The 15592-nt window shown below is 50.4% G+C and overlaps 1 pseudogene; it reads left to right on the top strand.

Moving 5' to 3' along the window:
* The window catches only part of LOC135362610 (Y-box-binding protein 1-like), a 34691-nt pseudogene extending 20432 nt beyond the window's left edge, over nt 1-14259 (top strand).
* Nucleotides 14260-15592: the final 1333 nt, after the last annotated feature.

The raw sequence follows: 15592 nt of genomic DNA on the forward strand, positions 1-15592 counted from the left end.
AGCAGGGATTTAAGCAGCCTTGGAGTGGGAGAGGGTAGCAGAAACATTTCCAAGAAGAGAAATGTGAGTCCAGAGGCAGAATACAAAAAGAAAAAAAAAAAAAAATGAATCTAAATGCATCTCGGATTCGCTTGGGGAGGTGGGAATTTTTGATTAAAAGAAAATGGAAGAAATGTGGCGGGGGGGAGAAGAGGGGGAAACCAAGCTATTGTTGGAGTAGAATGTAAGGGAAAGGGGATGTGGGGAAGGGGACCGTGCAAACACACCCCATGTATCACAGTTAAAAACAAAGCCGGCGCCGGCCTGCTGCTTTGTCAACGCCTGCCCAGGGCAAAGGCCTGGCGTGGGGGCAGCTTCGCACCTCATCCGCACACACAGCGCGACACCCGAGGGCCGGGCACCCCGCTCCAGCCGGGACCGGGGGTGCACAGCAGTGCACGTCTGACTCCGAGGCGCACACACACTGACACACGCGCTCACATACACACACCCAAGCATTTTGAATCCATAAATGCAACTGTCATACAAAGACAATGGGGGGGGGGTAGGGAGGTAGCACAAGGGCGATACAGAAAAGGGTTAAAGGGGAGGAAAGGATGGGAGCGGACGGGAAATCGTGCAAGTGCCCACCAGAGGGTGGGGGCTGGGGCACGGGATAGGGCACATACCAGATCCCAGCTAACCAGCCAGCGGGAGCGATAACCAAAAGATGAAGGAATACAAACACAAATAACACAAAACACACATATGCCTCAAAAAAACCAAATAACAGAAAGCCAAGTACGCTTGCACACACATACACACACGCGCGCGCACGCACACAGTCATGGATCTCTCTCCTTCTTTCGATCATACAGGGCTAGGTATTAGGGGAAGGGGCTGTGATTTGGGGGAACCGCGTCCGCCGCAAAGAATAAAAAATGGGGCTGGGGAGGGAGGGACCCAAATTCGCCAAACCCTAACTTCACTACAAAAGCTCCCACGAGGGCGGCCACCCCCACACTGGGGGGTCCCCCAAAAGGGAGAGGGGAGAAGCCACCGCTCGCCCTGCGTCCCCGCGGGTGTTCCCTGAGCCCCCCGCCGCCCGCGGCGCCCGCCCCCGCCCCGCTGCCTGCGGCGATCCACGCTCCGAAGCGGACCCCGAAAGGAAAAAGCGATACCTCTGTTTCGCACAGAGCCAAACACTGGAAGCACGAGATAGCCGACGTGGACCAGGACCATCCTGGCTCCTCGCGCGGCGGCGGCGGCTGCGCGCGGGCCCTTTGTGGCGCGGCTCCGGGGCGCGGGCGCGGGCGGCGGCGGGGCTGCGGGAGCCGCCGGGGCGGGAGGCGGAGCGCGGGGCGCGGGCGGCGGTGGGGCGGCGGCTGGCGGGGAGACAGATGGCCCATGGAAAGGCTCCCTTCCCGGCCCCTCTCGACATTCAAAGGCGCTGGGGCCGCAGCTGCCGCCACACAAAGGCGCGCGCAGCCAATGGGAGCGGAGCGCAGCGCGGCGCGGCCTCGCCGGAACCGCGGGGGACAGCGGGGACCGCGGGCGCGCGGGTGGCGGGGGGGCGGGGAGGGAGGGGTGACGGCTGCGAGGGCGCGGGCGGCCAATCGCGGAGGCCCGCGGCCGGGCGCGGGGGGCCGGGGGCGCGGGGGAGGAGGTCAGCCCCGCGGGGCGTGTGGAGCCTGGCGCGGGTCCCCGGCCGCCCGCAGGCCCGAGCGCGCGCGTGGAGCGCCCCGCACACAGACACGGACGGCGTGCACACGGAACGTGCACACACTGAGAGGGACGTGCACCCAGACATGTGGAGGTGCGTTCGTGCGTGCGGAGAGACTGGCACGAGCGCACCAAGTGCACACGACCCGGAGGTCCTTGCACACCGCGCACAGGTCACCCGGGGACGTGCGCATGGGGGCTGGCGCACGTGCAGAGCCTGACTGCGGGCCCAAGTGAGGCTGGAAAGCGAGCGAGCAGCCGCACCCAGGACCCAGGCACTGACACACAGACATGCACACACCAAAAGCCTTGTGAAGGCAGGACACGTGCCAAGAACACATTCCCAAAGACACACAGAGGGGACACACAATGCAGATATGTACACTCCCAGGCTCCCTGCCCGTGGCAACGCTTTGTTGCTTTTGCAGAGCACAGAGCTCACAATAATTATTTGCTGAATCGAAATCCACTCATACACTGAAGTAATGTGCACTGATTCCATACAGAGACACGCTCACCCGGAAAACCCAGAGCCACTTGGTCACCCTCCCTCCGCCCTGCTCTGACAGGGCACAAGCAGCCATGTGCACAGACACGCCCACTGCCTCAGCCCCGAAAGCACACATGACATCAGGGCTAGCAGGCTCCTAGGATTCACCGTGGAGGTACAGCCACGGAGTCACATGTGGCCTGTGGCTGGTCTCCCAGGTACAGGCAGGACTGAAGTGAGGAGCACCCCCCCCTCCCCGCCACAGCCCTGTTGTCAGGTGGACTGCTAAGGCTGTGTCCGTGCACACTCAGCCCACGTGCTATGAAAATTCCCAGCATGACCCCAGACCGGGCTCACAGTCCACACCCAGGCCAGAGTCCGCTTGGGGAGCCCATCCACAGGTGGAAAGATGGAGGACACTTCCGACATTGGGACTTGTCTTTAAACCCAATGGCTCCTTTATTTAATAAGTCTGGTAAAAATTAGATGGTAAAATCACAGTATATGGAGCTAAAAGGAATCTAATACAACCCAGGCTCCCCCCATTTTAGAGACAAGGCAAAAGATGATCATTCACTGAATACATGATGTATTTGTGTCAGGGCATTAGGGGGGCCATGCAGGGCCGGCCCCCTGACATCCCAACCCTTGTAGTGCAGAGGGGCCTCAGCAATATAAATGCCATCACCCAAAAGCCTGCTAGGTGCAGACGTGGAGCTTAGCATAGAGTGCTGGGGAAGGGGACACCTAAGAGGGGCACCTAGCCCATTTGGGGGTGGGGGGTGGCAATTGGGTTGACTGCAGAAAAGTGGCTTCTAAGCTGAGACAAAGAACGGCAAGAGTGAGGTGAGGCAGACCCAGGGCAAGCTGTTCTCTCCGACCCAAGCACATGTAACTCTCAGACCTCTTTCCACCCAGACACCTGCGGCTGGCCCCAGAGAACTCAGGGGTGAAGTGGGGGGGGGGACTGCCCACCAGACCCACCCCGCCTCTTGAGGGTCATTTTAACAAGCTTCTGCCACCAGCTCTTTCCTGTTTTCATGATCTGTTAAATAAACATAATGTCACCACTAATAAAAATCCTAAAAAATAAGAAGACCTTAACAAACACCTAACTACTAGAAGTATTTCCTGTTCTATTTCAGGCTTTGCCAATATGCATAGAGACCAGATTGGTCATCGAAATCTACATATTTTTTATTCTGTGTTTTAATCTTAACATTTTATCAGAGACAGTTCCCCATCCTTCTACACAATTACCTTCATAATTTTCATTTTAAATGTTTTCATAGTATTCCAACTAGTGAAGGTTCTGTGAAATTACTTAATCATGCTCTGTTCTTGGGCATTACTGGATATCACACAATAAGCTTCATGCCTACAGCTTGCTGCTTTTGTTGAGCTGTAAGCTTAGAACAAACTTCTAGGGTTGGCACTCTTTTTTTTAAGATTTATTTATTCATTTATTTGAGAGAGAGAGAGAGAGCTCGCAGACAAGCAGGGGGAGGGGCAGAGGGAGAGGAAAAGAGAATCCTTAGGCAGACTCCCTGCTGAGCCCAATGTGGGGTGGGGGGGGGCATCCCAGGACCCTGAGATCATGACCTGAGCAGAAATCAAGAGTAGGCCACTTAACCAACTGAGCCACCCAGGAGACCCTAGGGTTGGCATTCTTAAATTGACAAATATGAAGAAACTTTATGGGTCTTGCCACATATTGCTCCCAAAAAGATGGAACTCATTGTCAGTACTACCAGCAAAATATGGTGTGCCAATTTCCCTGCAACCCTGTAGCTTTGAGTAGGGCATTCTCATTCTCTCTCTCTCTCTTTTTTTTTTTTGGTATCTGAATTTATACCAGAGCAGCTCACAAAGGCTTATATGACTACCCAATCTGACCTTGACAGCAGAGTGGTTAGGCTATAAACTTGGAAACCAGATTGCCTGGCTTCACGTTCTGGCTCTGCCACTTACCAGCTTGGACAAGTTGCTTAACTTCTCTAGGCCTTGGTTTCAATATCTGTAAAATGGGCGTGATTATAGCAACCTTCCTCATAGGATTAATGTGAAGACCAAGTGAAGTACGTACTTACGGAGTACATACAATACTGCCAACAATTCAGCTCTGAATTCTTGCCCCTTTACTGGTCCATCTCTCCTTGCCCACTACCCGTGGCCCTCCTGTTACTATTTATGATCGCCTAGTTAAAGCACTCAGTGTAAATTATGCCATAACATGGAACATCCATCCGACAAAAGCAAACATCAATGAGTTCCCTGTAAACCCAGGAAAATCATGAGTCCAGCTACTAACTGTACCTTTCTTACTCACACATCGGAGGAACATAACAGACAGATGCCCACACTCACCAATATGCCCACATTCAGGCACAGGCATGAGCCTCCTGCTTAGAAGGAACTATTCTGCATTAGGAGGCGGGGTTTCATTACCAACAAAACCTTGGGAGTTTACTATTCCTCAGCCTCAGTGCAACCATCTGTGTAATGGGAATAATAATAACCCCTGTCAGTACCTTAAAGGCGTATTGTGAGTATCAGATGAGAAGATAACTGTGGAGTCTGAAAAGAGTACGGAAGATTCTAGAAGCATAAATATAGTGTATCCCCAAGAATGAAATATAATTATTGTTTTGCCCATCTCTGTCTTACGGGTAAGGAAACTGAGGCTCAGAATTGGGGTCATGAACAAGGGCACCGCCATTCCTGGCTGAGTTAGAACAAGAATCCCTATTTCCTGGCACATAGCCTAGTATTGCTGCTACTTCCCACTGGTTCTCCATCATGCCAGGATGACTGTTTTCCACTCTTCTTCCCATTAGTTAATGTCCACAGAAGTACAACAAAGCAGATTCCTGAGAATAGGAAGATTTGTAGAAATATTTCATTCATTGGGGTTTTTTCTTTATGTGTGCTTCCTGCCCCCTGCCAAAGTCAAGACCTAGAGCAAGTTTGCAGGCTTAGTGGGAAGATATATTTAAACAATGGAAGGTGAAGGTCAATCTGTAATTCCTGGTCCAAACTGGAGAAACATGACTCTCTAAGGTAGAAATAGCATTGTCCCCTTGGACCTTGACTCACACTGGGATTCCTCACTCTCTTCTGCCTCCATCTTGGCCACCCGCAGAGGGGGTTCTACAGAGCTTCAGGTTTCTGGGGCCCAGGAACATCCGTTTTGAGGGCTACTTCTCTAGAGCCCAACATCAGATCTGGGTGATGACCACCGTTGCATTTTATTCAACAAATGGAAGCAAATTCAGCACATCAGCCACGTAGACATGAACAATTTTCCAAGACAGACCACAGAATTTTTGCTCCTCTCCAGGTTGGGCTGGCATCAGGTAGACCCAGCTTTGAAAATCTGTGTGAACCAGCTGGACTTCAGACCTCAGTGACTGGGGTCACAACAGCCTCTGTGCTAAACGGGGCCAGAGTTCCAGATGCAGCCTCCTTGCACGGGAAGAGGCACAGTGGGGCACTGACACTGGGGAGCCAGGGCATAACCATGAGAAAATAAAGAGGGATCCCAGAACAGTTGCCCATAACCAGGGATGACCGTGAGTCAAGCCAAAGTCAAGGTGGGCTTGAGTCTCAAGAAATCCTTCAGGACAGAGCAAGACAGGAGTGGTCCCTAAACAGGCTGAGAAAATGAGAGAGGCAAAACATGAAACTGGGCCCAGAAGTAAACATAGGAGCAGAAGGAGAAGGAGCTGGGGAGGAGGGGAAAGAGAAGGAAGGGGAAGGAAGGGAGGAGGAGTGGGGAGAGAGAGAGGGAAGAAGGAGGAGGAGGAGAGGGAGGGGAAGGAAAGGGAGCAGTAACAAGAGCATGGGAAGAGTGAGGCCACAGGAGAGAGCTCTACTCTCTGCACAGCGCAGGGACACAGGGCAGGCGGAGCAGGAGGGACGGGACTGGGGACGCATGTGTGGTGTGCACACGCTCTGACAGGACCTGGTGTGCCAGGAGCTCGCCTCAGCCCTCAACCAGGGATGAGCCGACAGGAAACGGAGTGGGGCCTGGGGGCCACGATCCCCTTCTCCATTGTAATAGGGAAATTCTCTGAGCCCCCAGCTGCCCAGGTTAAGGGCTGAAGGTCCCAGACCTCCTGGCAGTGAGGTGAGGTCCTGTGACTATGTCCTGGCGAAAGGGATGGAAGCAGGAATTCTATGGGATGGCTTTCTTAAAAAATAGAGCTGTTTTGGAGGATGCCAGGAAATCATTTAAAACAGGCAAACAGGGCACCTGGGTGGCTCAGTCGTTAAGCGTCTGCCTTCGGCTCAGGTCATGATCCCAGGGTCCTGGGATCGAGTCCCACATCGGGCTCCCGGCTCGGCAAGAAGCCTGCTTCTCCCTCTCCCATTCCCCCTGCTTGTGTTCCTGCTCTCGCTATCTCTCTCTCTGTCAAATAAATAAAATAAAATAAAATAATCTTTAAAAAAAAACAAAAAACAGGCAAACAAACAAACAACCGGTAAATAGAATCAAGCATGCATCTGCCTTTCCTCTATGGACTCTATTTCAGGTTAATGAAATATTTGATGAGGGGAAGTTTCTCTTTACAGAAGTATTGGCTAATAAATGAAGAAGAAATGATATAATGAGAATATCATCATAATGACATAATAGTTCTAGGCAATGACATCGACAGCTGTTAACGTCACGAAAAGAGAGACAGTGGGAGGTGACATGTCTCCTAATAGAAGAACAACCTGCCCCCTATGAAGTCGTCTTTTCAGAAAATGGAACCTGAACCTAATCAAACTTCTAGATCTTAATTCCCAATTGATAGGAAGCACAGGAAAGTGAGAAACATATTCAAAGATATCATTGGGGGAGCGTGCAAGTCTTGATCTTGGGGTTGTGAGTTCGAGCCCCATGTTGGGTGTAGAGATCACTTAAAAATTATTTATGTATTTATTTTAATAAATACATGAAGTCTGGAAGGTTCTTACCTCTCCTGGGGGGAGGAGTATAGGTGAAACTAAGTTGACATTGAGATGATAATTGTTGAAATTGAATAACAGACACATGGGGATTCATTTTATTATTCTCTCTACTTCTGTGTGTCAACATGACTGGGATGCCCAGAGAGCTGGCAAAACATTATTTCTGGATGTCTGTGAGAGTGATTCTGGAAGAGGTCAGCATTTGAGTTGGTAGACAGAGTAAAGGAGATACTCTCCCCAGTGTGGGCGGGCATCATCCAATCCACAGAGGGCTCCAGTAGAACACAGAGGTGGAGGAAGGGCAAATTTGTTCTCCTGCTTGAGCGGGACATCCAACTTCTCCTGTCCTCAGACCTCAGTGCTCCTAGGTGTCGGGCCTTCAGACTTGGCCTGCGACCTCCATCATTGGCTCCCCTGGTTCTCAGGCCTTCAGGTTTGGACTGGAACTCCACCAACAGCTTTCCTGGGTCTCCAGCTTACAGACGGCAGACCGTGGGACATCTGAGTCTCCATAACCACGTGAGCCAAACCCTTATAATAAATCTCCCTCACTCTATCTATCCTATTAGTTCAGTTTCTCTGAAGAACCCTGACCAATACAGTTTATATTTGAAATTTTTCAAAAATAAAAGTAAAAAATAAAGCACAAACAAAACAGCCAGCACACATCCTTGTACTCTGCAGGTACACGAAAAGATGTTTCCTCTGGTTGGGCAAGTTAGGAAATGGTGCTTGTTCTTCGTATTGGACACAGGCCTAGGCCAGAAGCTTGGGCCGATTGTCAGTTCCCAGGCAGGGCCTCGGACTGTCCCTACTCTGCTGCACTAAGTGCTTAGCAACACGGACTTCTCCAGCTCACCATCCAGTTCACCATGACGGGTTACCTGCTTCTCGACCTTCATAGGGGAGAGAAATCAACTCTGATCTTATTTAAGCCACAGTTTCTTTGGGTCTCTGTGTTCATAGCCACACCTAATCCTAACTGAAGGTAGAAGGGACTAGTACTCTAAAAAATGCACTGAAAATGCTGCAGGTATTCTGAATGTCTGTAATCAGGTGGATCAGTTGACAATTGCTGCAAAAATATTACATAAGAAATAGTTGTAAAATCATGGGGGCACACAAGAAGCATGTAAGCATTTATTCTCACAGATCTGCAGGCTGACCAGCCCCACTCTGCTCTGAGGCATCTGGACTGGCTCTGCTTCTCACAACGGCCAATCTGGGGGTTGCAGGGTGGCCCTGCTCCACATGTCTCTCATCCTCCATCAGCAAGCCCAGACATGTTTTTCTCTGGCAGGAGCCAGTGGAACCAGGCAAAGCCTCATATGGAAGGCCAGTGCTGACTGGCTTAGGCAGAGCCCCAAAGAAGCCAAGACACACGGTGAATCAGGGAAACAGCGAGGGGTTTTATTTGATGAGACTACAGTGTGTGTGTGTGTGTGTGTGTGTGTGTGTGTGTGTCTGGTGAAGAAATTAAGAATATATTTGGAAGGGGCGCCTGGGTGGCTCAGTCGGTTAAGCGACTGCCTTCAGCTCAGGTCATGATCCCAGGGTCCTGGGATCGAGCCCTGCATTGGGCTCCCTGCTCCGCAGGAAGCCTGCTTCTCCCTCTCTCCCTCCCCCTGCTTATGTTCCCTCTCTCGCTGTGTCTCTCTCTGTCAAATAAATAAATAAAATCTTTAAAAAAAAAAAAAAAGAATATATTTGGTAGGGTATGGGGAACCCGGGAGGTTTCTGAGCAGAGGGGTGAGCTGATCAGGAAGAGAAATCCATCTATGCACAGAATGAACGGGGGTGGGGGCAGATTCTAGGGCCTAGGAAATCAGGGGGATAAATAATGAGGTGAGGCTGAAAGTCAGACTCAGGAACAGCACATTGATCCAAAGTGTAGGCGTGTCAAGGAGGAACAGAGGACACCCCTGACATTTTTAACCAGGGAAAGAATGTTCTATGAGCACTCCTCCCCTTATGAGGATGTCAGATTTCAAAGGTGCTTCCCAAGCCCCTGTGCTCCCAAATCCAAAGTGAATACATATACCTGTCTCTGAAAAGTTATGCTTTAGTCTCATTCCCTTTGTAATTATCTGATTCTCTTACTGTCTTTTCCACATTTTCTCTGATTGCATTCTTATTAGACATAAGGCAATTATATACATTCATAAATCAATTCAAATGTAAGGATCACCATAGCAAACATGCCCCAGATTGAGGAAGACTACAATGGTGCTGCAGAGTGCTAGCAGCCCCCATTATACGTTCTCCCCTTTTTCCTTATCATACAATGTCTGACTTTTCATTCGACATATGGCCACCTAGAATAATGACTACATTTCCCAGATTCCTCTGCAGCCAGGTGTAGCTGTGTAACTAAGTTCTGACTGATGGGCTGAAAGCAAAAGTTCATGTGCTACTCCCAGGAAGTATTCTTCAAGGCAAAGAAATGAGCCTTTCTTCTCCTCTTTATCATTCGTACTAACTGGAAGATGGCTGTAAGGGCTGGAGCTAGAGCAGCCATTTAGGACCATGAAATGGACAGTATATAATGAATCTCATGCAGCTGGTGGAGAAGCAAGTTTCAAAGAGCCTGGACACGGGATGATTGCAAAAAGCCACTCTGTAAGCCCCAGATGGCCTCTCTGTGACGTCTTTAAAATAGAAAAGAATTCAGTGTCTATCTCGCTGAAGCCTTTGTTACTTTATAGCCTTCTCTCACTTTCTCCCACATGCAGGCAGGTATAAAATCACCACATGACCACTGATTCCTGCCTATGTGGGTACTAGACAGAGGTGGCATGCGAGGCTTTGTTCAGGCTTCTGGAAATGTGTAAGTTCTAAGTTCCTAAAGAGAGGCACTACTTTCATGCACATTAGGAGGCCACAAGGAAGAGAAGAGCAGGGGGGAATGTGCCCGAATATAATCAGCAAATGTTAATGGTTGCTGGAACAAATTGGGTGTGACAGGATGAATGGCTTAGCCTGCCCTCGCAGGCAAGGGGGACATTATGACTTTATCCCATTCCTTAGCTCCCTCATTCTCCCTTCTTAGTTGGTGGGGTTGCGTGAGGGGTGGAAACCTATGTTGGAGGCAGAGGGCAGTCCCTAGATTTACTGTCCTGAGGGGCTGGTTCTCACACTTCAGTGTGCATAAGAATCATATGGAGAACTTGCTTAAAAGGTCCCAGCCCCTGAGAGTCTGATCAGGAGGTCCCAGAGCAGGCCCCAGGAGCCTGCATTGTAGCAAGCCCTGCCTCCTCCCTGGTAAATCTCCTGCAGATGGTGAGGACTATCTGGGAAAAGCCCAGCTGTGATGGCTAGATTGTCGGCCCCAAGGGCAGCTTCTGCTGCGTCTGTTGGCATAGCACCCCGCAGACCTCGGCTCGGGTGGCTGTTCAATGCCTATCCATTGGCAATGGGGAGCCGCTGTGCCATCTTGAGCAAGAGAGTGACTTTAAAAACACTTCCCCTTCTGGCTCTGCTGCTCTGGGCCTGCTGAGGGAGAAGAAAAGAATTTCTAATCCAGCAGGAACTGAGGATTTTCTTTTTAAAAAAATCAGATTCTCAGGCCAATATTTTGATCCTCAACCTACTTTCTGACTTTGCAGCCAGCGTCTGACTGGCCCACAGTGAACTCCGTGTTAGTATTAGGTGATCCAAACTTCGGGAGATGGGGTCCGGGACAGCGCTGAGGGAAGAGACGGGGTGTGGCGATGAGGCATTTTGGGGCCTGAGGCCTCCCATGTGCAGAGCCTCCCAGGGGCATCCTCATGCCTCCCCTCACGATGCTCCTCATCTCTCCCTGCAATGAGCATAGAGGGGAAGGCGAGGCTCCTAGAAATTAGGCCACATTGTCCGAGTCCAGGGTGCAAAATTTATACCCAGGCCTGCCACCTAGGCCTGATCACGCCACCACAGGACACCACACGTTGCTGGTATCAGTCACTCTATGTCCCAACCCCCAGAGGCCAGGCTGGCCCCTCGCCCTGTTGGAGGCATTGGCCTCACTTTCCAGTGGAACTTGAGAGGCCCAGACTCCCCAGCCCATCCCCTCTACATTTGTCCCCAAATCGGGCACAGTGCCTTAAACCACCACTGCCCCTCGCTCCTTTGGGTTCAGTGGCTTCGACATGTGGCCTTGGGAAAAAGCTGTAAATGTTCAAGTAAATTTATGCAACAGCCCCTCTCTGACCTGCCAACCCTCCAGGAGCTGAGTCTTCCCTTAGCTCAGGAAGCGTGTGCTCGGCCCTCCTCAGTACATTTACCACATCCTCAGAATTGACCAGCAGAGCCTTTTGCCTCCCTCTCCCTTCTCCTGGGTCCCCTGTCCCTGCTTCTCTGGGTAGCATGGGTGCCCTGGGTCGGACTCCAAAGATAAGAGTTTCAAGCTTGGGCCTGGCAGAGGGGTGGATCCGACAGGCTGGTCCTCAAGACGGGGAAGGGCTTAGGGCAGAGGCCCAGCCCCTCCCCCTTAATGGACCCAGAGGGAGGGAGGAAGAGGGCAGAGGGCAGCCAGACCTGGGGATGTCCCCCTGCGAGGCAGCTACCGTCCACGCTTCACCCTACAATGTGTTCAGGTTACATCATTAGGGCTGAATTGATGCTGATTACAAATAATAACTGCTCCAAAGAAAAGCCAGATGGGGAGTGTTCAAACTGAATGAAGACGGAAATGAGCTGCCATCCACAGGGAAAAGGGCTGCGTGGGGGGCCTTGGCTCAGGGACTCTCAGACCCGGAAGGGAGAGTCTACAAAAGCCAGTCCATCCCCCAACTCAGGAAGGGGATCACCCACGAGTGTCACTCAGCGGGAAGACTTCCAGTGACCAGGGGCTCCTACGTCCTGTGTCTGGCCTTCTGGGGCCCGTGCATCCATGCGGGTACATCGACGCGTTCATCCGGGTGCTCTTCAGAGTCCCTGCCTGGGCTGACGCTCCCTGACCCTTGGACTCTTAAACCTTTTGGGCATCTCTGACCCAGAGGACCTGCCCTAAGTGAGGTCACAGTAGTAATGGGCTGAGGGGAGTCTGAAGGGTGTCCCCAGGGGTCGGCAGCAGGTTCATGCTACGTACTCCATCCAAGGCTGCACGAATGAGTCCCAGGTCCCTGCAGGCCCAGGAGGACAGGGGACCGTGAGACACCTGGACATTAGCGGCGGTGAGAGTACCGGGGACAGTAGCATTTCCTGGCGGCCAGGACGTGGTAGCCCCAGGGCGACAAGGCGGCGGAGGCGGGGGGGTGGGGGTGGGGGGGCGCTGGGGGGCCGGTGCTGCGCTAAGCGTTGTCTGTTCAATCTGCACAGCGGCCACTTGCGGTAGGTCCCGGTATTACTCCATTATGCCGATGAGGGAACTGAGGCTCAGAAAACTTCAAAAAATTTTCCGTAGCAACCTAACTAGTAAGCCTCCGATCCCTGAGCCCACACTTAATCACCTCACGGGTAGAGAGGTAACGACTATTGCTTTTCCAGCCCAGAATAAAAGGATGCGATTTGGCAGAGAGAAGAGGGAGAGTGCTAAGTTGTTCGATCAGTCAACAGACAACCGGCCAGTGGGTGGGTGAGCAGCTGGTGACCCCGTCAGTCAAACAAACACGGATTCATGTCATGATTGGCTCGCCCTGAGTCAAGAGCGCACACGATGCTCTGGGGATGTGAGACCGGGGATGTCCCCGTCCCTGTCCTCAGGGCACTTACAGCCTAGACACCAGCAAACAGATGACTAGAAGACAACCTGACAAGGGTTGTGTTTGCCATACACAGGTGCCTCTGAACACAGAGCAGGGCCTGGTTGATCTTGAACTAGGAGATGGGCAGAGAGCTGGGAACTGAAGCCTCAGGGTGGAGGGCGCATTTAGTGGATTTCAAAGTAAGGCTCAGGAAAACAGCATGGTGGTTTCTTAAAAAGTGGAACATAGAATTAATTACCAGCACTACTAGGTATTTACCCAAAGGATACAAAAATACAGATTTGAAGGGGTGCATGCACTCCAATGTTTGTAGCAGCATTGTCAACAATAGCCAAACTATGGAGTTCGATCGGTAGCAGGAGCGGAGAGCCGACCCCACAGAGCCCCGAGCAGCCCCACCGCCTAGTTACGATCACACCCCGGGAGGCCTCACATCGAAGGCACCTGCCGGCGCAGACAAGAAGGTCATCACAACGAAGGTTTGGGGAACAGTAAAATGGTTCAATGTAAGAAACGGATATGGTTTCATCAACAGGAGTGACACCTAGGAAGATGTATTTGTACATCAGACTGCCATAAAGAAGAATAACCCCAGGAAGTACCTTCGCAGTGTAGGAGATGGAGAGACTGTGGAGTTTGATGTTGTTGAAGGAGAAGAGGGTGCGGAGGCAGCAGATGTGACAGGCCCTGGTGGAGTTCCAGCGCAAGGCAGTAAATAAGCAGCAGACCCTAACCATTATAGACACGCTCCCCAGCACAGGCGTCCTCCACACAATTCCCAGCAGAATTACCAGAATAGTGAGAGTGGGGGAAAGGACAAGGGGTCGGAAAGTGCTCCCAAAGGCCAGGCCCAACCGCACTGGTTCCTACTACATGCGGAGACCCTCTGGGCGGCGACCACAGTATTCCAACCCTCCTGTGCAGGGACAAGTGATGGAAGGTGCTGACAACCAGGTGCAGGAGAACAAGGTGGACCAGTGAGACAGAATACGCACCAGGGTTATAGACCACGATTCCGCAGGGGTCCTCCTCGCCAATGACAGCCTAGAGAGGATGGCAACGAGGAAGATAAGGAAAATCAAGGAGATGAGACCCAAGGTCAGCAACCACCTCAACGTCAGTACCTCCACGACTTCACTTACCAACGCAGACGCCCAGAAAACCCTAAACCACAAGATGGCAAAGAGACAAAAGCAGCCAATCCACCAGCTGAGAATTCGCTCTGCTCTGGAGGCTGAGCAGGGCGGGGCTGAGCAAATGCCGGCTTACCATCTCTACCATCATCCGGTTTAGTCATCCACCACGAAGAAATGAAGATGAAATTCCAGCAATCAGAAATGAACAAAAGATTGGAGCTGAAGACCTTAAGTGCTTGCTTTTTGCCCATTGACCACATAAATAGAACTATCTGCATTATCTATGCAGCATAGGATTTTTATTAGAATATATATAGAAAATATTAGATTTTTCTTATTTTTTATTATTATTTACAGACGTCTCTGTTTGGTAATGACAAATGTGTTTTGTTTTGTTTTGTTTTTAAAGCCTGTTTTTTCTCAAGACACCTTTAAAGGTTTTTAAATTGTTTCATACCTGGTCAAGTTGAGATTTTTAAGAACCTCATTTTTAATTTGTAATAAAAGTTTACAACTTGATTTTTTCAAAAAAGTCAACAAATGGCAAGGTCTTAAATAAAAAAAAAAAACAACAATAGCCAAACTATGGAAAGAGCCCAAATGTCCATCAACTGATGAATGGATAAAGAAGATGTGGTATAGGGGCGCCTGGGTGGCTCAGTTGGTTAAGCAACTGCCTTCGGCTCAGTTCATGATCCTGGAGTCCTGGGATCGAGTCCCGCATCGGGCTCCCTGCTCGGCAGGGAGTCTGCTTCTCCCTCTGACCCTCCCCACTCTCATGTGCTCTCTCTCATTCTCTCTCTCTCAAATAAATAAATAAAATCTTTAAAAAAAAAAAAGAAGAAGAAGAAGAAGATGTGGTATACACATACAGTGGAATATTATTCAGCCATCAAAAAGAATGAAATCTTGCCATTTGCAATGACATGGATGGAACTAGAGTGTATTATGCTAAGTGAAATAAGTCAGAGAAAGACAAATACTGTATGATCTCACTCATATGTGGAATTTAAGAAAGAAAAGAGATGAACATAAGGGAAGGGGGAAAAGAAAGAAAGGAGAGAGGGAAACAAGCCATAAGTGATTCTTAACAAAAGAGAACAAACTGAGGGTTGATGGAAGGAGGTGGGTGGGGGATGGGCTAGACGGGTGATGGGTATTAAGGAGGGCACTTGTTGTGATGATCCCTGGGTTTTGTATGTAGGGATGAATCACTGAATTCTACTCCAGAAATCAATATTGCACTGTATGTTAACTAACAAAATTTAAATTAAAAAAAGAAGAGTCATAAGAAAAAAAAAAAAGAGGAAGAGTCATAAGAGAGCTTGCTTCCCCTCTGCTCTCTGTCCTGTGAGGACACGCAAGAAGTTGGCCTTTCTACAACCCAGAAGAAGGTCCCCACCAGAACTTGACCATGCTGGCACACTGATCTCAGACTTCCAGCCTCCAGGACTGAGAGAAATAAATTTCTGTTGTTTATAAGCCACCCAGTCCTTGATACTTTGTTATAGCAAAGTACCAAATTGACTAAGACAGTCTTTTTTTTCAGACACCAGAAGACTCAGCCAACACATGGGAGGACATCATCACCAGGGAGGAGTTAACCTGACAAAGAATCAGCC

Source organism: Mirounga angustirostris, unplaced genomic scaffold (assembly GCF_029215605.1).
Source record: "Mirounga angustirostris isolate CCGP_5_RB_7025 unplaced genomic scaffold, mMirAng1.0.hap1 SCAF_14, whole genome shotgun sequence".
Classification (NCBI taxonomy): Eukaryota; Metazoa; Chordata; class Mammalia; order Carnivora; family Phocidae; genus Mirounga; species Mirounga angustirostris.